The following is a 21,585-nucleotide window of genomic DNA, read 5'->3' on the forward strand; positions in this document are numbered from 1 at the left end:
TTGCCAAGTGGGCTGAAATTGAGCAAAACAGTTGTTCACAAGGTGATTGTTTATGCAATTGCTTGTGAGGTCAAACAGAGAATAATAGTTCTCTCATTTACAGTTACAGCTTTGTCTGACTCAAGATTATTGTGTGTGCTGTTTGGTCTGGATCATTAAGGGTGTCATGCAGCAAGCTGAGAAGGTCATTAATCTCAAAAAGGACAGATAAGCTTGCTAAGGGAAGGAAGGAGGCTTTGATGGTTTCCATCCTGGAGCAGAGGGTTGCTCTGAGATATTAAAACCAGTGGGGCCAGATCAGTCATAAAGTATCTTTTAAGAACCAGGGAGGAAGTAAGTGATGTGATTACAAAATTGAGGCAATAGTGGTTCCACAGGGTAACCACCACTTCCCCCCATTTATTTATTTATTACAAGATTTCTATGACCACTCCTCTTGGCACAGTCTCAGAGCAGTTTGCAACAAATATAATATCCAGTCATAATATAACCACTCAACATTAACCCATTAAAATATATTGTCACTGTAGCTGCCAGGTTATTGCTTAAACAGCTTCCTACTAGTCCAGGATGGAAGAGAATTATGGAGGAGGGCCCTAACCAGCATTTTGTCAACTCATTGGTCTAAATCAAATATCTGGTAGAAGAGCTCCATTTTCCAAGCCTTTTTGTAGTTCCTGTAAGGCCCGCGGTTCTTCTGGAAACTCATTCCACAAGGTCATGGTCAGGACTGAGAAGGCCTGGTTGAGATCAAGCACATGTCTCTTTGACCAGGGATCATGCCTTGGTCATGCACAGTAAAGGGAGGATGTGCATCTAAGATGTACAAAACTCCCATTGCACACCCTCATACTTGTCATGCGCAGCAAGGCACTCAGGGCAGATGAACAACCTCTCACAGGTATAGCAACACCGAAATTTTAAACTGGACTCTAGCTAGAGCTTTCACTTGCAAAGCTATGCACTAAGAAAAGCATTTTTGGAGAACAATTTGCCTCTTCAGCCTGAAACAATGCACACATTGATGACTATTCCCAAACACATGATTTGTGTGTGAGGAGAGATAACCTGTTATCTGTATCATGAAAATAGCACTTGCTATTGAGTTACTGTAATAACAATATTGATTGGTTGATCAGTTAACAAAAAAAGAAAAGAAAAGCAAGATGGTTAATCAACGGAAAAACCTTTTACTTGGCCGACAGCCCCGCTCTGGGTTGTAATACAGTTCTTTTAAATCTATAAATGCAAACATTAGTGCGCCGCAAAGAGCTTTTTGGAACATTCACTTGAAAATGAAATCCAATTATTAACAATATTTTATTGAACCAAAGGCAAGAGTGCCTTTGCAGACATTTGAATAAAGTAGCTCTCTTCATCCATGAAGTGAGCAGAAACGTTCATGTTGGAAAGGTAGGAAATCACTCCTATTCAGGCTTATAGTTGGCCCTGCTCAGGAAGCTTCCAAATCATGTCAACAATGTAAGGCCAAAATTGAAGAAAGAAATACTTGAAACAGAACCCAATATCTTGAAAATCTGAGCTGTCATGTTTGAAAAGAAAGCTCAGTTTCTTTTCTGCTCTTGCATGGAACTAGTAAGTTGTTGCAGTGAGGGGATGGGGGCTCCTGGTGACCTCATGCTTTGGAGCTCTGTGGGAGAGATGTCAATAATGAATCCATCTCCTCCCTATCTAGTGTAGGAATTTTCTGTGCCCCACTGCCCACATTGCAATGAAAGGCAGGATTACCCAGTGGTTTTACAGATGATAAGGAATTGTTCATGGTAGGAAGTAATCTATTTTTCCTCTTTTGACTGAGGTTGGTTTTTGGTCTAGCTAGGGTAGCTGGTTGCCCTCCTCCCCCTGTGCTCTATCTCCTGCCTCTGCTTAATGCAGCAGCAGGAGCACAAATGGAGGAGATGGTGCCACTCATGGTGGTTGTGCTGCCCTGCTGGGCTGTACCTTCCAGTCATTCAGTTTCCCATAGCAGACTATAGTCTACATCTGGCCCTGATTCCCTCTCCTCGCCTTCCCGCAGTAAGAAGCTTCCCGGGCCGCAAGATTGCGGCCTGGGAAGTTTTTTACTGCGGGGGGAGAGGGAGCAGCGGCCCGGCGCCATGGCCTTCACAGCCTGGCACTGGGCCGCAGCCTGCAGGTTGGGTACCACTGCTCTAGAAGACTATACCGTTTATTTTACATTCCTATTTGAATTAAAATGTCCATTTGATTTGTTTCCATGTATGAATATTCCTTAAAATTTTAGATCTTGAAAGGAGGGCTAACCATCATAAAACTATTGTCTTGCTAGGTATAGAAGGATATTTCCATTGTCAAAGGACAATTTTCCATGTACATACAGACATGTGTATGTATGTGGATTTTCTTTAGACATTTTTATTTTTAGAAAATCAAGTAGAAGGGATTGTATTGCACAATTATATCTATATAAGAATAATTACGGATCACAGAATATATACAACAGGGAGCATTTTCCTCCAACCACCCCTTCATTATAGTTTTTAAAACAATTTCTATAAAAAAGAATAATACTTCTGTTGAGCTACGTTTATATTCAACAGTTTAGATTTCCAATTTTATAACTAATTGTTTTACAACTACATGATCATTTTCATCTTTACAGCATATTCAATATTACATATTTTCCCACTTTTACCTACTCATGATAACTTTTAATAAATAGATAATATATCAGAGTACAGAAATAAAATCTATTATATATTTCATAATGAGAAAGTAGATCTTTCTGCTCAAGATCCACTTCCTTATACATTTATAATCAAGATGCTACATTTAGAACTTATTCTCATTCTGCTTCTAATATCGTAATACAATATATTATTTTTATGTGTGCAAAATGTATTATAATATAATTTTTAAACTGTTTCTTATTCTAGGCTTATCTTCTGCTTGCATAATAAACACACCATCTTTCCTCAAATTGCAAAATTGATTTATTTCACAAATAAATTGTTAATTTTGTCATTACTGCATAATCAGCAAGTTTATTTTTCCATTCTTCTAAACTTGGACAGACATCTGATTTCCATTTTGCTGCATAAGCTTGTTTCTAGTATGGCTGTGGAATCCTCATTGTAGCCTATGCATAATTCCTCCATTTTTATGTATTTCACCTTGTGATAGTAACCTTTTTGCTATGTTTCATAACTTTTAACTGATTTTATTGTGGACAAAGTGAGACTGGGGTTATTTGTTATCTAGTGTGATGTGTATTTTATGTGTGATTGTTTCTTTGGTTGTAGCAGTTTTGGCTTCAACAATTGCTCAAGTCACTAGAGCAGTGGTACCCAACCTTTTTATCACCGGAGACCGGTCAACGCTTGACAATTTAACTCAGGCCCGGGGGGGTAGTCTTTTGCCGAGGGATGTCGCTGCCGCCTGAGCCCCTACTCCCTGACTTCCCGCTGCCCACTGGGGGGTGCTGCCAGCAGCAGCTGTGCAGTGCCACACTCAGTGGGAGCCCCAGCCATGGCGGCCACTGGAGAGCACCAAAGGTGAGCCAGCAGCAGAGTGGCAGAGCAGCCCCCGAGGCAGCAGCCAGGGAGGAGGACGAGGAGGAGCTGAGGCCCGGTACCGACTGATCCACGGCCCGGTACCGGTCTCTGGACCAGGGGTTGGGGACCACTGCACTAGAGTATGGAGGCTCAAGTCACCAGAGTTGCTCATCAGGCATTTTTCCATCTGTGCTAGGCTAAGCTACTAGCATCCTACCTAGCCAGGATTACTTAGCCACCGTCATCCATGTAATGGTCACCTCCAGAAGTGACAACTGGTCTGAAATGCAGCTGTCAGAGGCCTCACCAGAACACCATGGAGGGCTCATACATGCCCTGTACTCAGGCAGCTACATTGGCTTGCATTGAAATACTGGATAAGTTCAAGGTGCTGGTTCTGATCTTTAAGGCCATTTGTGGTCCAGGCCCAGCATAACTGAGGGCCGTTTATCTAAATATACCCCCAAACAGCATTACGCTCAGCCAGCTCCAACAGGCTACTGGTCCCTGGCACAAGAGAGGTCTGCTTGGCCTCAACCAGGACCAGGGCCTTCTTGGTTCTGGCCTGCACATGGTGGAATGAGCTCCCAGAGGAGAAGATGGGCCCTGTCAGAGCTCATTGAATTCCTGCAAGACAGAGTTTCTTCCACTGTACATTTGATTGAGGCAGGCTATAAGTAACATCTAGGGAACCCCGTCCCCCATAACATACTTGGGATTGGAGCAGGAATTATAATGATGCCAACTGCAGTTCTGGGATTATTTTAAATAAGTACATCCATTTTATTGTATCACCGGTTTTTAAATTGTAGTACACAGCCCAGGGATGGCTGTATTGAAAGGGGTGGGTTTATCAATCTAATAAGTAAATCAAATCAATCAATAAACATAAATGAATGACTCATTCATTCATTCATGCTAGCTGTTGTCACCATGTATTCATATATCTCTTCCAAAACTTTTGGTAATTTGTTTGGCAATATACCTAATTACGTATTCTTAGCTTCCATAGGGACTTTAAATTTTAACATATCCTGAATTTCCCTATGGATTTCCTTCATTCCCAACATTCTCCTTTATATTTCCATCTTTTTAAATGTCTTTTGCAGTATCTTTGAAAATGTTTTGCGCCAATTTTCTCTTAACACCTGACTGGTTGTAGACTTAATTTCTTTATATATAAAAAGATTCCCCATGAACTTTTCTAGTTCATGGCCTTGGTTAAATACGCATTTTGAAACGCTTGAGTGCTGTGAATGGAAAAAACAACAACAGCTTAACGATTTCCTATTGGACCAATTCCTATTTAATCGTCTGCCAGCATCACAGTCACAACCTCTTCCTATTGAGTTTTCAGATACAATTCCATGCTTTCAGCAACTGGTCCTTGCCCATCAAAGGAATAGCTTGTTGGGAAATGACATCTTGCTATCAGCTTTTGAATGACATGACAAGTGCTGTGTCTTCATTCTTTGCATTATACGTGCACGGAGGGCACCGAGTGGGTTTTAAGATAAGATTATTAGAGGGGTTTTAAAAAAAATTGCTATCAATGTGTTGAAAAAAGGTCACCAAAATGAGATCTGCAGTTCATTGTAAGAGGCTGCATGCCACAGTGTAGAATCTCAGTTACTAAAAGGAAGTGACAAGGTGACATGGCTTGGCTGATTGCACTTTGCACCAGAAAGGCCTTGGTTAAATATTTAAGACACCCTTGGATGGCCAGGATTCACTTAGAGAACAGTCTGTACAGTAGTGTGCTTTCTCAAGATAAACAGTGTCACGCTGTAAAGAAGAGAAGAGAATAACAACCCCCAGCAAATCATATCTCAGTAAGTTTAGGTGGGTCATTCATCTTTTGAAGATTTATTTTGATTGTATCACACCTTTCTCCTGACAGGGGACTCAACAACATTCACCTGTATTTTATTCTTACAACATCTGTATGAAGTAGGTTTGGCTAAGGTAGGTTAGACTAAGAGTATGTGATGGACTCAAGAATAACACAGCAGGCTTCCATGACAGAGTGGGGATCTGAACCTGTGTCCCTAGATCATAGTTTGACACTCAATATGACCACTCTGCCACATGGGCCATATTTATACTTCCTTTACTTGATCACTACCCACTCATAACTCCACTGAAAACTAGGGATTGGGATGAAATGAAAAATTTGCAAATTGAGCCATTTAACCTCCTGCTTTTTGTTCCCTGCAGCCTTCAGCAATCAGCAAAAATCAGGTTTTAAATGGCTTGCACTTATTTAACTTCATGCTTTCTGCTCCCTATCACTTTTGGCAGGGAGCAGAAAGGAGAGGTTTAAATAGATTGGAGATATTTAATCCCTGCTTTCAGCTCCCCATAAAAAGTGGCAGGGTACAGAAAGCAGGGGTCACAGACTAATATGCTTTGGTTTGAAAACCAACCTCCCGGTTGATATTGGATTGTGGTTCAATGTGGTTCATGCCCATTCCTACTGAGAACTTCCACAGAAATCATTGTATGTGCCTAGTACTGTCAAAAATATAAAGGTGCATTCTGAAGACTAACTTCAGTATGGTACCATAAGCTTCTATGAACAAGAATCCACATTGTTATGGCTGTCTCATAAAGTTTGCCTCATTTAATTTATTAGTCTTTAAGGTGTGGAGTGATGAATGCAGTGTGGAGTGATGAATGCTGATGTAGGGCTAAGAAGACCTAGGTTGCAATCCTTGTTCTTACATAAAACTTTCTGAGCAACTTTGGACCTGTTACTATGTCTTCTCTTGGAAGATGGTTGTGAGAGTAAGGATCAGGTCAGGGGAGCTTATTTGACACCACGGAGGACTGGGCACGAGGAAAACATGCTCCTGGCACTGCTCTGGCAGCTGGGTAGGTGGGCACAGGGCACAGGGCACAGATGGGGCATGGGGGCGTTGGTTATGTTGAGTTGTTGCAGATGAAGTTATGTTGGCCTGGGATGGCAGGCTTTCTTGTATGAATCCGTCACAGCTGGGGAGGTGACAGTTTCAGCATGGGATGGAGCTAGTCTTGGGGAGAGTTCGGTCAGGGGCATGGAACTCCCTATGGTTAGGGGCCTCCACAAGAGGTGGATCGGTGTAAGCAGGGCCGACCCAGCGGGGCAAGGCAAATGGGCTCACAGGACCGGGTGGGCTGGGGTGGGTCCATAGGAGGTCTGCATCTCTTTTTGGCACCCCAGGTGGGTACATCTCCCTTGGATGGGACCCAGTGGCAAGGGAACCAATGTTTCCAGGGGCAGAACCGGGTGGCTCCCAACATGTTGTTGTGGTCAGAGTTCTCTTGGTTAGTTGATCACATATGCAGCCTCCCTCTCCCATGCTGGGCCAACACTCTGTTATGCTAATAAAACTGGTCTTGTTTTAAGCCAACCAAAATGTGTGCACATTGCACTTAGCCCAATATGTCCTCTTACAAGTCAAGGTTTTTTCCCCCATGTAAAAGGATCTTATTTAAGGTACCAAAGTTTTGTCTGTGCTATTATATCTGTAATATAATAAACTGTCTCTTACTTTCCACTATCTTTATAGCCTATAAAAGTAAGATCGATATGGCAGGATAAGGAATGCCTTCCTCATCCCAGCAACTATTCTATGAACATTATTTCAGTAGTTTGGAATATTATGCAAATTAGAATTACAAGTCTCTTTTACTATTTTAAACCCTTTCAAATTTCCTTTCCAGACTTCCCCATGTAGACAGGCCCACCATTAATCACATAAGGAGTGACACCTTAACAGTCCATTGATTTTCTATTCATTTAAGTAGTAAGACTTAGCATTTATAGAGCATGTTTGAATGTTCTATCACCTACATTACCTGGTTCTTATCTTTATAATAGTTCTCTAAGATATGTTACCCTAACTCAGCCAGCTGGGCTGGGAGAAAGAATCCAAGAGAAGGGTGCTGAGAAGATGAGTGGTGTGGAGTTTTGTTTTGTTTTTTTTTGTCTTTACTAAACTACTGGAGAGGATTAACTGAGATTGCTTTGTGGGGTGACAGCGTTTGAAGGTAAGTGGCTGCTTGTAGCGTGCTGGAGAGTGCTGTTGTTGCATTATATGTGGCTGGGGCATTCCTGGAGATTTTGGGGTAGAACCTGGGGAGCAGAGGCGCCACTGTGGGATACAATGTCATAGACTCCTCCCTCCAAAGCAGCCATTTCCCCCCAGGAGAAACTAATTCTAGAGTTGAGATGTAATTCCAGGGGACTCCACCTGGAGGCTGGCACCCCTAGAATATATCTATGGACCAAAGCAATCTTCCCGACACAAATGTGGGCAGAATAGTGCTCCCTGACCAATTCAAAGAGCGTTGAGGAAGTATGACAGTGTAAGGCCTACTGGACTAGGTCAGCCATTTTACTGAATCTTCAGGCCTTGCTGTGGCTTCGCTGGAGTAAAAGATGCTGCAGTTCTGTGCTAAGTCAAGGAAGGAACCTCTTCAAGTTTCACAGTTTTATAGGTGTGTTCTTGGTTAATTATTTTAACTGTTGTTAGCAAGGTTTCTTTCTTTCTTTCTTTCTTTCTTTCTTTCTTTCTTTCTTTCTTTCTTTCTTTCTTTCTTTCTTTCTTTCTTTCTTTCTTTCTTTCTTTCTTTCTTTCTTTCTTTCTTTCTTTCTATCACTTCTGAGGAGGCACAGTGGCCAGAATAGCAGCCATTTTAGGAAATTATTATTTTTATTTTAAATCTGGGTCATTCTTGCTTCAGCTCCCCTGTAAAAAGGGAAACCATTGCAAATGGAATGTTTTGGCATAAAGAAAGATATATCTTTAAAATAGTTATTTATTTTAAAAATGTGTAAAAGGGACAACATTCAAACTTTTCTTTCCTCTCTTAGCTATTATCCCTCTAATAGTTCATGATTTACTCTCCCTCCTCCTCAATTTAGATCACCATTTCACACGTAGTTCTAATTTAAGAGTCTTATTGCTGTTCTTCCATTCCAGTTTATAACAACCTGGCATTTCCACCCTTGGCTCTCAACAGAAAAGTCATAGTCAAAACAGGGAGGTTTCTTAGTGGTGTCCAGGAATGAAAATAAAAGAACTTTAAAACTACTGTGCTCTTCAAAGGCAAACATTATCAAAAAACCAAATGTACCATCAAAGGTCATGATATTGGCATGTATCCATCACAGAAGATTGGAAAAGTGCTTCAAGCAGGCATGTCACCGGGTGATAAGAAATCAAGTCATTGTCTGAAGTCTGATGATGGTTCTCTGCTGGAACTGGGTCAAACCACTCCACAACTTTCCACTTGCCTTCCTGTGTTATTCTCGGTTGGGGCAGCATTCCAGCATTAAACTACCCACAATTCAAACCATGACTTGGGTTAGGGATACAGTAATAGCCCATATCACTTTTATTTGTCTTGTCTGTATGTTCACAATTTGACTCTTTTTGTTCTGTGAATATTTGTTCCTGGTATCCCACATTTGCCTACTTCTTTGACTACATTGGGTACCACTTTGTACTATTGTTTCTATCTATCTATCTACCTACCTACCTACCCATCCATCTCCAGCCAGCCAGCCATCATCTATCATCTATCTTTCATCATTATCATCATCAGTCTGTATCTGTATATATTATAGTAGATATTTGTGTGGTGCATATAAATGCAATTGACACAAAATTAAATTGAATGGGGGGAAAATTGCATAAAAATGCAGCCTCACAAGTTTCATAAGAAAAGAGAGAGTGAAAGAAGAACGTTCAAGTCAAAATATGTTATTCAACATATATTTATAAATGATTTGGATGAGGGATTAGAGGGGATACTTATTAAATGATACTAAACTGGGAGGGGTAGCAAACACAACTGAGAACAGCAACAGAATACAGGATGCTCTTGATAGGCTCAAGAAGTGGGCTAAACCGAATAAAATGAAGTTCAATAGGGACAAATATAAAGGTCTGCATTTAGGTAGGAAAAACCAAATACACCAATATAGGATGGGGGAGACTTGTCTTGGCAGTAGCATGTGCGAAAAGGATCTAGTAGTAGACCATACATTGAACATGAGTCAGCAATGTGACTCAGTGGCTAAAAAGGCAAATGGGATTTTGGACTGTATCAAATGGAGTATCGTGTCCAGATCATGGGAGGTGATGGTACCGCTTTACTCTGATCTGGTTCGGCCTCACTTGGAGTACTGTGTACAGTTTTGGGCACCCCAATTGAAGAGGAATGTTGACCAACTAGAACGTGTCCAGAAGAGGGCAACAAAGATGGTGAGGGGTTTGGAGACCAAGACATATGAAGAAAGGTTGGGGGAGCTTGGTCTGTTTAGCCTGGAGAGGAGATGACTGAGAGGGGATCTGATAACCATCTTCAAGTATTTAAAAGTATGGAAGATGGAGCAGAATTGTTCTCTCTTGTCCCACAGGGACAGACCAGAATGAATGGGATGAAATTAATTCAAAAGAAATTCCATCTAAACATCCTGACAGATGTTCCTGACAGAGCAGTTTGTCAGTGGAACAGGCTTCCTCGGGAGGGGGTGGGTTCTCCATCTTTGGACATTTTTAAACAGAGGCTAGATAGCCATCTGACAGAGAGGCTGATTCTGTGAAGGCAAAGGGGTGGCAGGTTACCGTAAATTAGCAAGAGGGATGTGAGTGTCCTGCATAGTGCAGGGGTTTGGACTAGATGACCCATGAGGCCCCTTCCAACTTTATTATTCTATTATTCTAAAACCCTAGGGTGCAAAGTTCAATAGTGTTCCTATTAAGGTACAGCTGGCTGTGTCACTAAGATAGCAGCTAACTCTCTGACAAGTGTGGTGGATTACAGAGCATAGGCCTTTGTTTAAAACACATAAAAGAATTATCTTGTGTGTTTCGTCAAATAGGACATCCAGGACAAAATAATAGCCCCTATAAAAATCATGTCTGCTGTAATTTTGAGTATTTTTTTTCTTAACATGAAATATTAATTCAGTCTTTGGTATAGATCATATTCCGTACCAGCGGTAGCTGAATAACTGATTAAAAGTATTCATTAAAATATACTTGATTTATTAAGAGCCCTGTATTATTCTTCACATACAATTTTCAACAGTTCTGATCTTGGAAGGATTTGATGTTCTTCTTCTATAACCCGGAACTTACTGAAAAATGTATAGTTGTAGCTCAGCTCAGATAGTGTATAATGCAAACATAGATAAGGTGAAGGTAAAGGTATCCCTTGGGGTGACGCCCTCTAGCATTTTCATGGCAGACTCAATACAGGGTGGTTTGCCAGTCCCTTCCCCAGTCATTACCCATTTTAAAAAGCTACAGAACAAGGTCCAGTGTCACCTTTAAGACCAACAAAATATGCACTGGATATAAGCTTTCATGTGCATGCACACTTCTTTAGGTTATGCTGTAATAATGTAGAATCTTTTGGCATCTTGAAAGCAACAACATTTAGGCAGCAATCCTTAAAAAAAACACTTTTCTGTGAGTGGGCCCCACTTAACAGCCCTGAGTTGGATTCTGAATAAACCTACTAAAGAATGCTCATTGTGAGATAGTTTTTAAATGACTAGTAGATCATTAAGCATTAGATGCCTGCATCTCCACAAAACAGCTGATACTTAAATTATAGCATATGTCACGATCAATGTGTTAGCATGTAGATATCCTGGGACTCTTTGATTAGATCTATGCCAAGGACTTATGAAAATATTATGGCTTTGATTATCACAATTTCCTCAAAAGAATCATGGGAACTGAAGTTTGGTAAGGTCGCTTTTCAAAATCTGTAAGATGCCTCATAGAATCGTGGTTCCAGGGGTTCTGCAAAGAAAGAAAGTGATTAACAATCACTTTATGTAAGCAGTTTACATACATCCCACAGTGACTTTCATTGCTGATCTAAATAAAGTCACATGTTCTTCACTGAGGTCAATGGCTATCAAAGGGTGTAGAGCAGGGGTAGTCAAACTGCGGCCCTCCGGATGTCCATGGACTACAATTCCCAGGAGCCCCTGCCAGCGTTTGCTGGCAGGGGCTCCTGGGAATTGTAGTCCATGGACTTCTGGAGGGCCGCAGTTTGGCTACCCCTGGTGTAGAGGGTATTGAAGGGATCTTCTTCTTCCTAGAACAGCACTGCCTTTTACACCCTTCAGTGCCCATTGACTTCAATGCACTTGGGTATAACTCTGCTTAAAATGGTCAGATAACAGATTTACTATTTGGGGCTTTCAGCTCCATATTCTGGTTTTAGAAGAAAATTGCCCTATTTAGGAGCGATGTGGGAAATAGATTTCTTTATCAACATCCTGCCCCCTCCCATTTCAGTGAAGAATACCTATTTGGACCATTGCCCTTGCATTAAATGAAGCACAACAAATGCAAACTACTATATTAAAATCTCAGATAAAGATCTGCTATGTGCTGTAGAGCCAATCATTTATAAGGATGTCTCAAGTTACTCCCTCCGGCTTAGAATAAATGTGTACACAAAAGAGGGGTGGGTAATTACTTTTATATGAGATTGCTTTGACATTATCATGTCTATCAGCTTTAGATGACTATTATCCTCTGGCAACAAGTAAGTTTCTCTTTTTTTGAAGCCAGACTTCCTTAGCACTAGCACTGAAAAAGTATCTGTGACTTCCTCGAAACTGAGTGCAAGGATTTTGTTATTAAAAATATAACACGCACGGCTTTCAATCTGAAATTTCGATTCAAATGTGGCATCGGAGCTCAAAGATTTATGAACCTGACTTTGATTAATTCAATATACTTTTATTGCTCCTAGTTAGTTAAATTTAAGTTAAACTACCTGTCAGAAAAATCTTATTACTCTTCTTTCGCTCCCCTTTTCATCATCTACTAACTGGGAATTTATTGCTGATGAAAACTTATTCTCTCCTAGTGGCAACTCAGTAGGATGTCTAGAACTTATTGCTAACACCCACTTTTCTCTCCACACTCCCACTAGCGATTATATACGATATGAACAAAATAAATTATGCAAATAGTGCAATTTGCATATTCTACTGGAGTTATTTTTGGCAGAATTTGCCATGTTTAGCAATAGGTGTCAAAGGATGAAGCAAGGCAAAGGAAATTGGGATGGAAATAAACATAGGGAGAGGCATTGTTTCATGATGGGACCAATGTAGACAATTCTATGTGCTCCAAGTTGTGGAGGGCATTTCCTCCCTCCTATGTCTCACAGGTCCCTGAAATCCACCCCTTCCAATATCCTGGTGGGGTCCCCTGTCCTCAAGAACAGAATTTTGAGGGGCATTTCAAGCTGCTATAAGGGTTAGGAGAAAAAAACATGGTTTGTGACCTGAAATGCTTGCAGACATGGAAATTTTAGTGTGGATCCAAACCATGCACACATCTATCATTATGGCCTCTGATCAGAACTTGATTAGTCCCCAATTTTACTGAGCCTGCAGAGAGCCTGAGAATTTTACTGAGGATGGGAAATGGCATGGAGTGGGGTAGAGAAGGATGAAAGAAATTCTGCCTGTACAGCATGTTTGCAAGAGAAAACTTCCAATGAGTGTCGAATGCCAGATCTTTGTGTCATCTGCCAACAAGCTCAAGGATTTTTTAACATACCAAGTAGCCCTGCAAGGCATGAGTCAGTCAGGGATAGCTTGCTATTGGCAGCCTCTGCATATTGACCATGGCATGCCCTTTTGGTTTCCAATCCAAATATTAACCAGGGCCAATATTGCTTACCTTCTAAGATCTGACAAGATCAGGCTAACCTCAGCTACCCAGGCAAGCACATCTTCAAAGGCTCACAAAACAATCTATGCGGGAAATCCGTGTAAGCAGTTCATGGACTGCACAAGAGGTTTTCAGTGTGAGCACAGTGTAAAGCATACAGATAATCTGAGGAGAGTTTGGCTCAGTGTAAACCATCAGGTCAATCACGTTGAGCTGGTGATTGTGTGGGTGTCCCAGTCCTCAAGCTGCTTTACAACACAAGGTAAGAGAACCGGATGGAGGAGAATTGATGTGTTGCTTTGCTTGTTTTACCAGATTCCCCCTTGAAGAATTAACTACTAAGCCTTCCCGTTTTTTGTACCAAAATGCAGCCCAGAACAAATGTGTCCCCTGAAGGATTTCTGTCTCCGAAGTGACATAGCAAACGTGAAATCATTTCGAAAGTACCTTTCTGAATAAATGACACTCTCTCGCACAGGTTTGCTTCCCCGGTGTCGAATTCATCAATTCAGTTCAAGCAGTGAGGTGTCAAAAGCAGATCTGAACTGGCAAATTATGACAAAGTGGGAATTGGCAAGATGAAATACCCTTTTGGAATTAATACATTTCTTCAATGGCTTTCTACAGCGGCTGGCAACTTTGAAGCACTTGGCTTGCATTGTATACATATGATAGACCAGAGCAGAAAAGCAAACAGTGGGAAATAAAAAAGAAGAAGGAGCCCAGAACCATGAAAATTGCTTTGCAAGATTTCTATATCCTGTTTAGGCAAATGAAATGCAAGGGACTGAGTTGGGCAGTGCAGATTATGTTCATCATCTTCTGACACATTCAAATAATAACTGGGCTGGAAGGCAGGCAGAACATCTGATAACTGGCGAGGTCTGGTTTGATAGGCAGGGAAATATGGAGCATTTGAGAGATTCAGTTGCATATAATTTGGCCTTATTTACTGCTGTGCTTTTATGAAAGACTCACTCTTCCTCTCCGTTTTATTACTGTGACAAACAAAATATTTTTTTAAAGGGGAGTGATCGGGAGAGATGGAGAAAAAGTTTACCAAACCCATCCATAGTTCACCAATTCATCTTTCAAAGGAAGACCAAATTGGAATACGTCTTTGGGGAGGGCCAGTATGCTGTCATCTAAATCCCGTTTTGTCTTCTTCTTCCTCTGTATTTATTATCCAGTGTTCCATTGGCCTACTTGTCACCCTGCTTGTGACTGTTTGGCAGATTACCACGTTATTTCCTGGTTACACAGTAGAGTCCAATCGGCTTCTTTGTGCGTGGGCCTTCTTACACAGTCTGATTGAGTTATATTCCCCATAGCCAGCTTTGCTGCATGACGGCTCCGCTCACCAGGAATTTGTTTAAACAGTTAAGCCAGTCGCAAACCATATAAATCAGTCATAAATAAATGTAGCTTTCTAATGAAATCCTACTCTTCAGTGTCCATCTCAGTAGTCCCCAGCAAAGGTAATGACTGTGGGCTTTTCCGCATGCCATAATTTTAGCGTCATACAAACCCTCTGAAGATGCTATATTCCGGCCGCTCCACAAGACATTGCCAACTTTTCCCGTCCAGCCAGCAAACTGCTTGCTATATCTGCCATTTTAAAGTGCGAATTGGTGTTTCATGTTTAAAAATATCAAAGGACTCATGATCCCATAAGGAGTGGCATTCAAAAACCACTATGCATCTATGCGTAGGCATTTAAATGGAGAAGTATTATTTTTAAAAAAATAGCGGGCATTGTGACACCTTTAAAATATGGAGAAAGGGGATTGTCTGGCTAGACTTATTGACAGGCAGAGGAGAGTTGCGTATAAAGCTTGTTGCTCTCTTCCGCCATTTCCAGCAGCACTTGTGGAGGGTGAGAAGCGTGAAAAGGCGGCAGACTACAGCGAGGCAGCAAAAAGGTGAGGAGTGGCTGGGAGGTGCGATAATATTCAGGGCTACGCCTTTCAGCTGGCATAACACGATTTTTACCGATGTGCACAAATATCCTGTCTATCACAACAGGGCCATCAAAAAACCCCAGGGTTTCACGAAACCCTGGTTGAGAAAGCCTGGACTATCAGTTTGAATCTGCTTCTTCTTTATGTATGTGCAGTTTGGTAAAAATCTGATCTAAACCTAGTTGGTAGTCATTTGTGTCTGTTCAGCATGAACTAAACAGACTGCAAGGCGAACAAACCAGTCAGTCCTAGAGGAGATCAGCCCTGACTGCTCTTTAGAAGGCCAGATCCTGAAGATGAAGCTCAAATATTTTGGCCACCTCATGAGAAAGAAGGACTCCCTGGAGAAGAGCCTAATGCTGGGAGCGATTGAGGGCAAAAAAAGAAGGGGACGATAAAGAATGAGGTGGCTGGATGGAGTCACTGAAGCAGTTGGTGCAAGCTTAAATGGACTCCGGAGGCCTGGAAGATCATTGTCCATGGCAGGGGTAGTCAACCTGTGGTCTTCCAGATGCCCATGGACTACAATTCCCATTTGCTGGCAGGGGCTCATGGGAATTTTAGTCCATGGACATCTGGAGGACCACAGGTTGACTACCGCTGGTCCATGGGGTTGCGATGGGTCGGACATGACCTTGCAACTAACAACAACAACATGTATATGTACTGAGCCAAGAGGTTTCAAAGCCAACAGTCCACTTACATATGTACGTATTTAATTGACTTGGTTTATACCCTGCATGGTTCCCCAATGGAGATCCAAAGTGATTTATATTATTTCTCTGTTCTCCATTTTAGCCTCACAACAGCCAGTGTGATGTAGTGGCAGCTTCTAATCTGAGGAGCTGGGTTTGATTCCCTGCTCCTCCTCCATATTTAGCCAGCTGGGTGATCTTGGGCTTGTCACAGCCCTGATAGCACTGTTCTCACAGAGCAGTCCTGTGAGAGCTCTCAGCCTCACCGACCTCACAGGGTGTCTGCTGTGGGGAGAGGAAGGGAAGGGGATTGAAAGTCGCTTTGAGACTCCTTCGGGCAGTGAAAAGCAGGGTATAGAAATCAACTCCTTCTGAGTGTGTGCGGCTGGCCCAAGAGCACCAAGCAAGCTCCCATGGCAGATTATAGATTTGAACTGGCATCTCTTAGATCCTAGTCTGTCATTTTAACTACTATACCACACTGGCTGCTACACGAGGCACCAGAGAGTGACTATAGCCCATGAAAGTCTGTGCTAGCAAAATAGATGTGATAGAGGTTTTTGTTTTGCTTTGTTTCTAAGATGCCACCAGACTCTTTTTCTGTCATATGACAGAGACCCTCTCGATGACTTCCCTATAAAGGCCGTTCAAATGATCTGTGGAACAGCTTCGCGGTTATGTCTCCCCTACCACCTGCGGAGCCTTGGCTAGCGTTGCAACCATTCTTTCTTTTTGGATGGTTTTCCAGAGCTGTGGCTTGTTAACACACTGGCTTGTTTTAGTGCAAAATAGTCCCACTCCTAAAACTCTGGAAGAGGTAGGTTAAAAATAAATATTTTCTTAAACCCTCCCCCCCTGTCTAAGACCAGCTTCTTTTCTGAAGTTGATGTTCTAAATTCTCAAAGACTGCTCTTGAATAGTCCCAAAGAAACCAGCAGGTGGCTGGGAACTAAGTGATTTTAGGGCTGAGCTATAAATGTTTAAGCATAGTTGGCTTTGGATGGGAAGCTGTATTGCCAGCCAACCATTTTCCCTCAGAAAATAAATTTTGCAGCAACACGAAATGACAGAAGAAAGTGTGGTGACTATTTAGAGAGAAAATCACACTCACATGTCACTTTGAAATGAATCTTCCTTCCCCAGCCAGTTTTTAAAACATTTCTCTCTTTTTTTGTTATTACTTATTTACTTTGGTGACTGTATGTGCATCAAACATCCCAGGGTAATCCCAAAGGAGGCCACCAGCTAATTATATGAAAGATGCATGTGAGTGACAGATCTCTTGCCTTCAGTAGGTCTATCCCCCCCCCCCCATTCTTGATTTATTAATCTTTCTGCCACAGAAAATGAAAGACACTAAACTTGGGACAGCCATTTGTTAACAGTACAACTGAAAAATGGTCATCTTCATTGCCCGTAAAGAAGCCCAAAATACAGGTTTTGGGAAGTTCTGTGAACATTTCATGACTGTGTTGAAAAATTTGCTGTGGCAGAATCCCAAAGTGCCCACAAGTTTTAAAAAGTTGGAGAACCTTGTCCTATAGCCTGTGCTCCAGCATGGACAGGCAGAAAACATTTCATTGGATTCCGGTGGCTAATTGAGGCTGATGATGAAAACTGCATTTTAGGAAATAGTAGAAACATCTGTTCCACTTAAGATTTCTGGTAAGGCCTAGGAGGATGAGCTTTTCTCATGGCTTAAGTGCCACTCTGTATTTAACACCCACTCAGGGCGACTGTCCCGCCTGAGTGCCTCCTCCTCCAATCAGCTTTCCTGTCTGTCCAGCAGCCAGCCAATCGCCTTCTGTCCGTGGTGTGGTGGCTGTTGGCACTGGCAGAGCCCAGGGGCCATGCTGGGCCCAGCAGTGTTGGTGGAGCCCAAGAGCCACTGTGGAGTTGGTGAGAAAGCATGGGGGAGGTGGGATTCCTCTCCCATGAGTCTCATGGGTCCACACTTGTATAAATCTACAGCACAGTTCCACATTTACTGTATTGCAGGGGTAGTCAAACTGCGGCCCTCCAGATGTCCATGGACTACAATTCCCAGGAGCCCCCTGCCAGCGAACGCTGGCAGGGGGCTCCAGGGAATTGTAGTCCATGGACATCTGGAGGGCAGCAGTTTGACTACCCCTGCTGTATTGTATGCAATTCCAGATGCCCCAAGGTCTGGACCCTGCGTATATGAGGGACTACCTCTCTGAATATATTCCCCAGAGAGCACTTTGATTGAGCAGGGCCACACTCTTCTGCTGGGCCTGTGTTTGAGGCCAGTTGGATAATTAACATTATATCCAAATCTCAGGCCTCCCTCCACCCCAGTTCGAACTACGAGTCACTTATTGCTTCTGCTGATGCATCAGTGACAATTGTGATTTTTAAATTATTTTAAAGTATCTTAAATTTATATTTGTTATATGTATTGGTCCTATTGAATTTTATATTGTGTCAACTGCCCCGGGATGGTATTACTGAGAGGGGTGGTATATATACCTCCAAATAAACAAAAGACAAAACTCTGCATAATACGTGCTTGCATTTGCACATTGTAGGTATCTGGGATTACATTTTAAATTACATTCCTTCCTCATACTGAATGCTCTTCAGTTCACTTCCACCCTCACAATGGAGCATGTTGACCAACAAGCTGTGTCCCTGCACTGTCAGGATTAACACCGGCTGACATGACATGTGAATGCATCCTCTTGATTCTTGTAGACACTGACCTTCATTCAGCCTAGAGGAAAAGACTTACCAGTATCAATATTTAATAAACATTTAGAAAGCGGGGGGCACAGACCACCAGGGCTCTTGAATATTTTAATGGTTGGACAGGTTGATATGGGAGTAGGCAATCCTGAAGACAGGTTTGGTCACTCACTCACTAGGCTTTTAAGGTCAACAACCCATGCTTTGATTAGGGTCTGGAAATGAATTGAAAGCCAGTGCCACAGCAAACTGGAAGTTCTGTTCAAAGGCAGCCCACATGAAACATATTGCAGTCACCTAATAACAATGAATACAAATAAGAGAAATAGCTCCTTTTCTTTTTGTTTTCCACTTCTGTTTTTAAAATTAGTGTTAGAAAACACCATTAGATAAGGCATTATCACATTTTATTCACTCAGATCAGTTTGCTAAAGTGGTGGAAATTTTTACATGTAAGCCTCCCTTCTCAAACACAGAGTTTCTTGAGGTCTGTTTGTCACAGCCCACAGAAAGCTCGCCGAGAAGTTGACCTTCTGACCCAACAGAGCAAAGTCCCAGAGCATCAGACACTTGATCAAAGTTGGTTTGTTAGAAGGAACATATAGGAACAGGCTTCAATGGAGTTTCATCGCAGCAAGGAAATTGAAGACAATTTGAACACAGGGCCTAAGGGGGTATATATAGGGCCATTCCGCCTGACTTAAATGTAGCCAAAGTCTTACCTTTCGTAAACACTATTAATTTAACGTTCCACATGACGTCGTAAACAAACCGCAAAACCCCCGCCAAACTCCAGGAACAATCGGAATTTTATAGCGCTTAGGGAGAAATCCAGAGAAGTAGATTTCCCCTGAAAAAACCGCTACACTTCTGAGCACAAGCCGAAACCAGGGAGAGACATGTGCGTTCTCAAAATAGCAGGAGAAAGAATGTCCCTCACTCGCTCTCACCCCCGAGCTTCCGGAGACGCGATCACCATTTCCCCCCCTTAAACCAGCGAAAGCAATGAATAAGCGAGGCTTCTCCGGCTGAAGTCTCTCTACATAAGTGCTTAACAATAAAACAAAGCTCCCTTCTGCAATTGTCTTTAAAGTTTCCAAACACAATACCGACCCCTGTTCGACACTGCCCATAATTTTGGCCACAAATCACGCCCATCGGGGGGTTACTTGAAGAGCATGGAAACGATTAAGCGCCAGCTCCTACGCCAACAAAAAAGGTCTTTCTGAGACAATGACTGAACAAATATTTGTTGCGACTGATGTGTTTGGGTTTTAATAAAAAACAGTTTTTAAAGGGAAAGGGGCTTTTTGGGAGCACGAACACAACAGTTCATTGGCTGTTCTGTTTGATTGACGGCCAGGGGAGGGAATAAGCGCAGAAAAATATTGCTTCCTTTGTTGCGATTCCAGCGAGACCGGAAACCTGTGGGGAATGAATAGACCACTACTGGGATTCCACTAGAATTGAAGGTATGTGGAATGATGAAATTCCACTATTAAATATAACGTTTCTGCATATTGCAAACATTTAGCAACATTGGTCATTGTGCAGAATGGCCGATAGGTTTGGGTTCCTGCCCCTAAGATCCAAGCAGGAAACCAAGTTCTCAAGAGAAAGCATTTGAACTCTGAGGTGTGAATATTGGTGCCAGCCAGGCTGGGTTAGCTCCCAAGCTGGCCTTCCACTCCTAGTCACTAAAAGGGTTGTTTAACATTTGAAGGGGGATTACAAAGATTCTGTTTGCTGTTAGTGAGGAGGCAAAGCATAAATAGGAGGGAAGGGAGGGGTGGAGAGGTGGAACCCAACTCCAGCCCTGGACAAACACCCAAGATTGACATGGGGACAGGATACTGTTATTGCAAACTGGTTGTTGAGCTAAATCTGTTTCCATCCATAGTTGTGTAAAAGTTGAGTGTAGATCTTTTTATAACATATCAAACAAAGCCAATAAAAGAAATCTATTTAGAACACTGTGGAAACTAATTGCCAAATTGTTGGAGACTTCTGCAGTTCAAGATTCCTGACAAAATATGGGCAGATCAGCTGAGTCTTGCTAAATTTATTTGATAACTGCCTTCTGTCAGTATTTTGTAGGTTGTATATATCCTGGGCAGTTTCCATACAGGCTGGGGAGAACCATTTTGCTCAGTTAATTATCGTTGCTACTTGAGAAAATTGGATTTAATGGAAAGCCACTAAAATAGTGGAGGACTTATTTATGTCAGGGAGTGTGCCTAATTGAGATAAATAAAAAAAAAACAGGAGTATGGATTGTAACATTGTGGACTCTTGGGAGTCATGCTCATGGACTGTTTTATTATGGTGTTTATGCCATGTTATGGTTGCTTTAATAATTTTATGTTTGCAGAATACCCTGTCATCTTTTCCTATTAAATTGAGCTGACAAGTATTGCAGTATAAAAAAAAAAGATTCTGAATGCTAGATTCCTTTTTTGCCATTGCTGATGCTACACGAGGAAGAAAATTGATCTCTAACTCTGGATTTGTGTCTGTCAGTGTTCTATATGGTTGGCTAGGAATGTCTTCTTAATAATTCGATACAGGCTGGTGGGCAGCCATATCCATGGTTAAGCTGATGACTTGGGTGGATGATCAACCCATTGATATTTCCTTAAATGGGAACTAATGGCTAGGAGATCTCTCCCCCGTCCTGTAATGTAGGGTCGGAGACCAATTTTTTGCACAGGAAATAGTTGTTAAGTTGGTATTTAGAAAAGGGCTCTGAAATTCAGACTGAAAGAAGGGTGAGGTTTTTTTTGCTGTTACATTGACTGGACATTGGCTGGGAGCTAGTGGGGTCTATGATGTTTCTTTAGTGAATCTGAAGTAGAAACAGTATCTGTTCTCTGCTCATGTATTGGTGGCTTGGTGGCTTGAGTCTTGCTTTGCAGGGGGACATTGACCATGCCACAGTAAGGACACTGGCAACCATATCTTTGGCAAAAACCTGGTCACAACTTTA

The 21,585-nt window shown here is 42.0% G+C and overlaps 1 long non-coding RNA gene across 1 annotated transcript in view; it reads left to right on the plus strand.

Moving 5' to 3' along the window:
* Positions 1-5,277: 5,277 nt before the first annotated feature.
* LOC143841852 (uncharacterized) overlaps positions 5,278-21,585 on the plus strand; it is an 82,655-nt gene continuing 66,347 nt past the window's right edge. Inside the window, exon 1 of the long non-coding RNA XR_013232896.1 lies at positions 5,278-5,365. This is a non-coding gene — a long non-coding RNA (uncharacterized LOC143841852). The remainder of the gene's footprint in view (positions 5,366-21,585) is intronic.

Source organism: Paroedura picta, chromosome 7 (assembly GCF_049243985.1).
Source record: "Paroedura picta isolate Pp20150507F chromosome 7, Ppicta_v3.0, whole genome shotgun sequence".
Lineage (NCBI taxonomy): Eukaryota > Metazoa > Chordata > Lepidosauria > Squamata > Gekkonidae > Paroedura > Paroedura picta.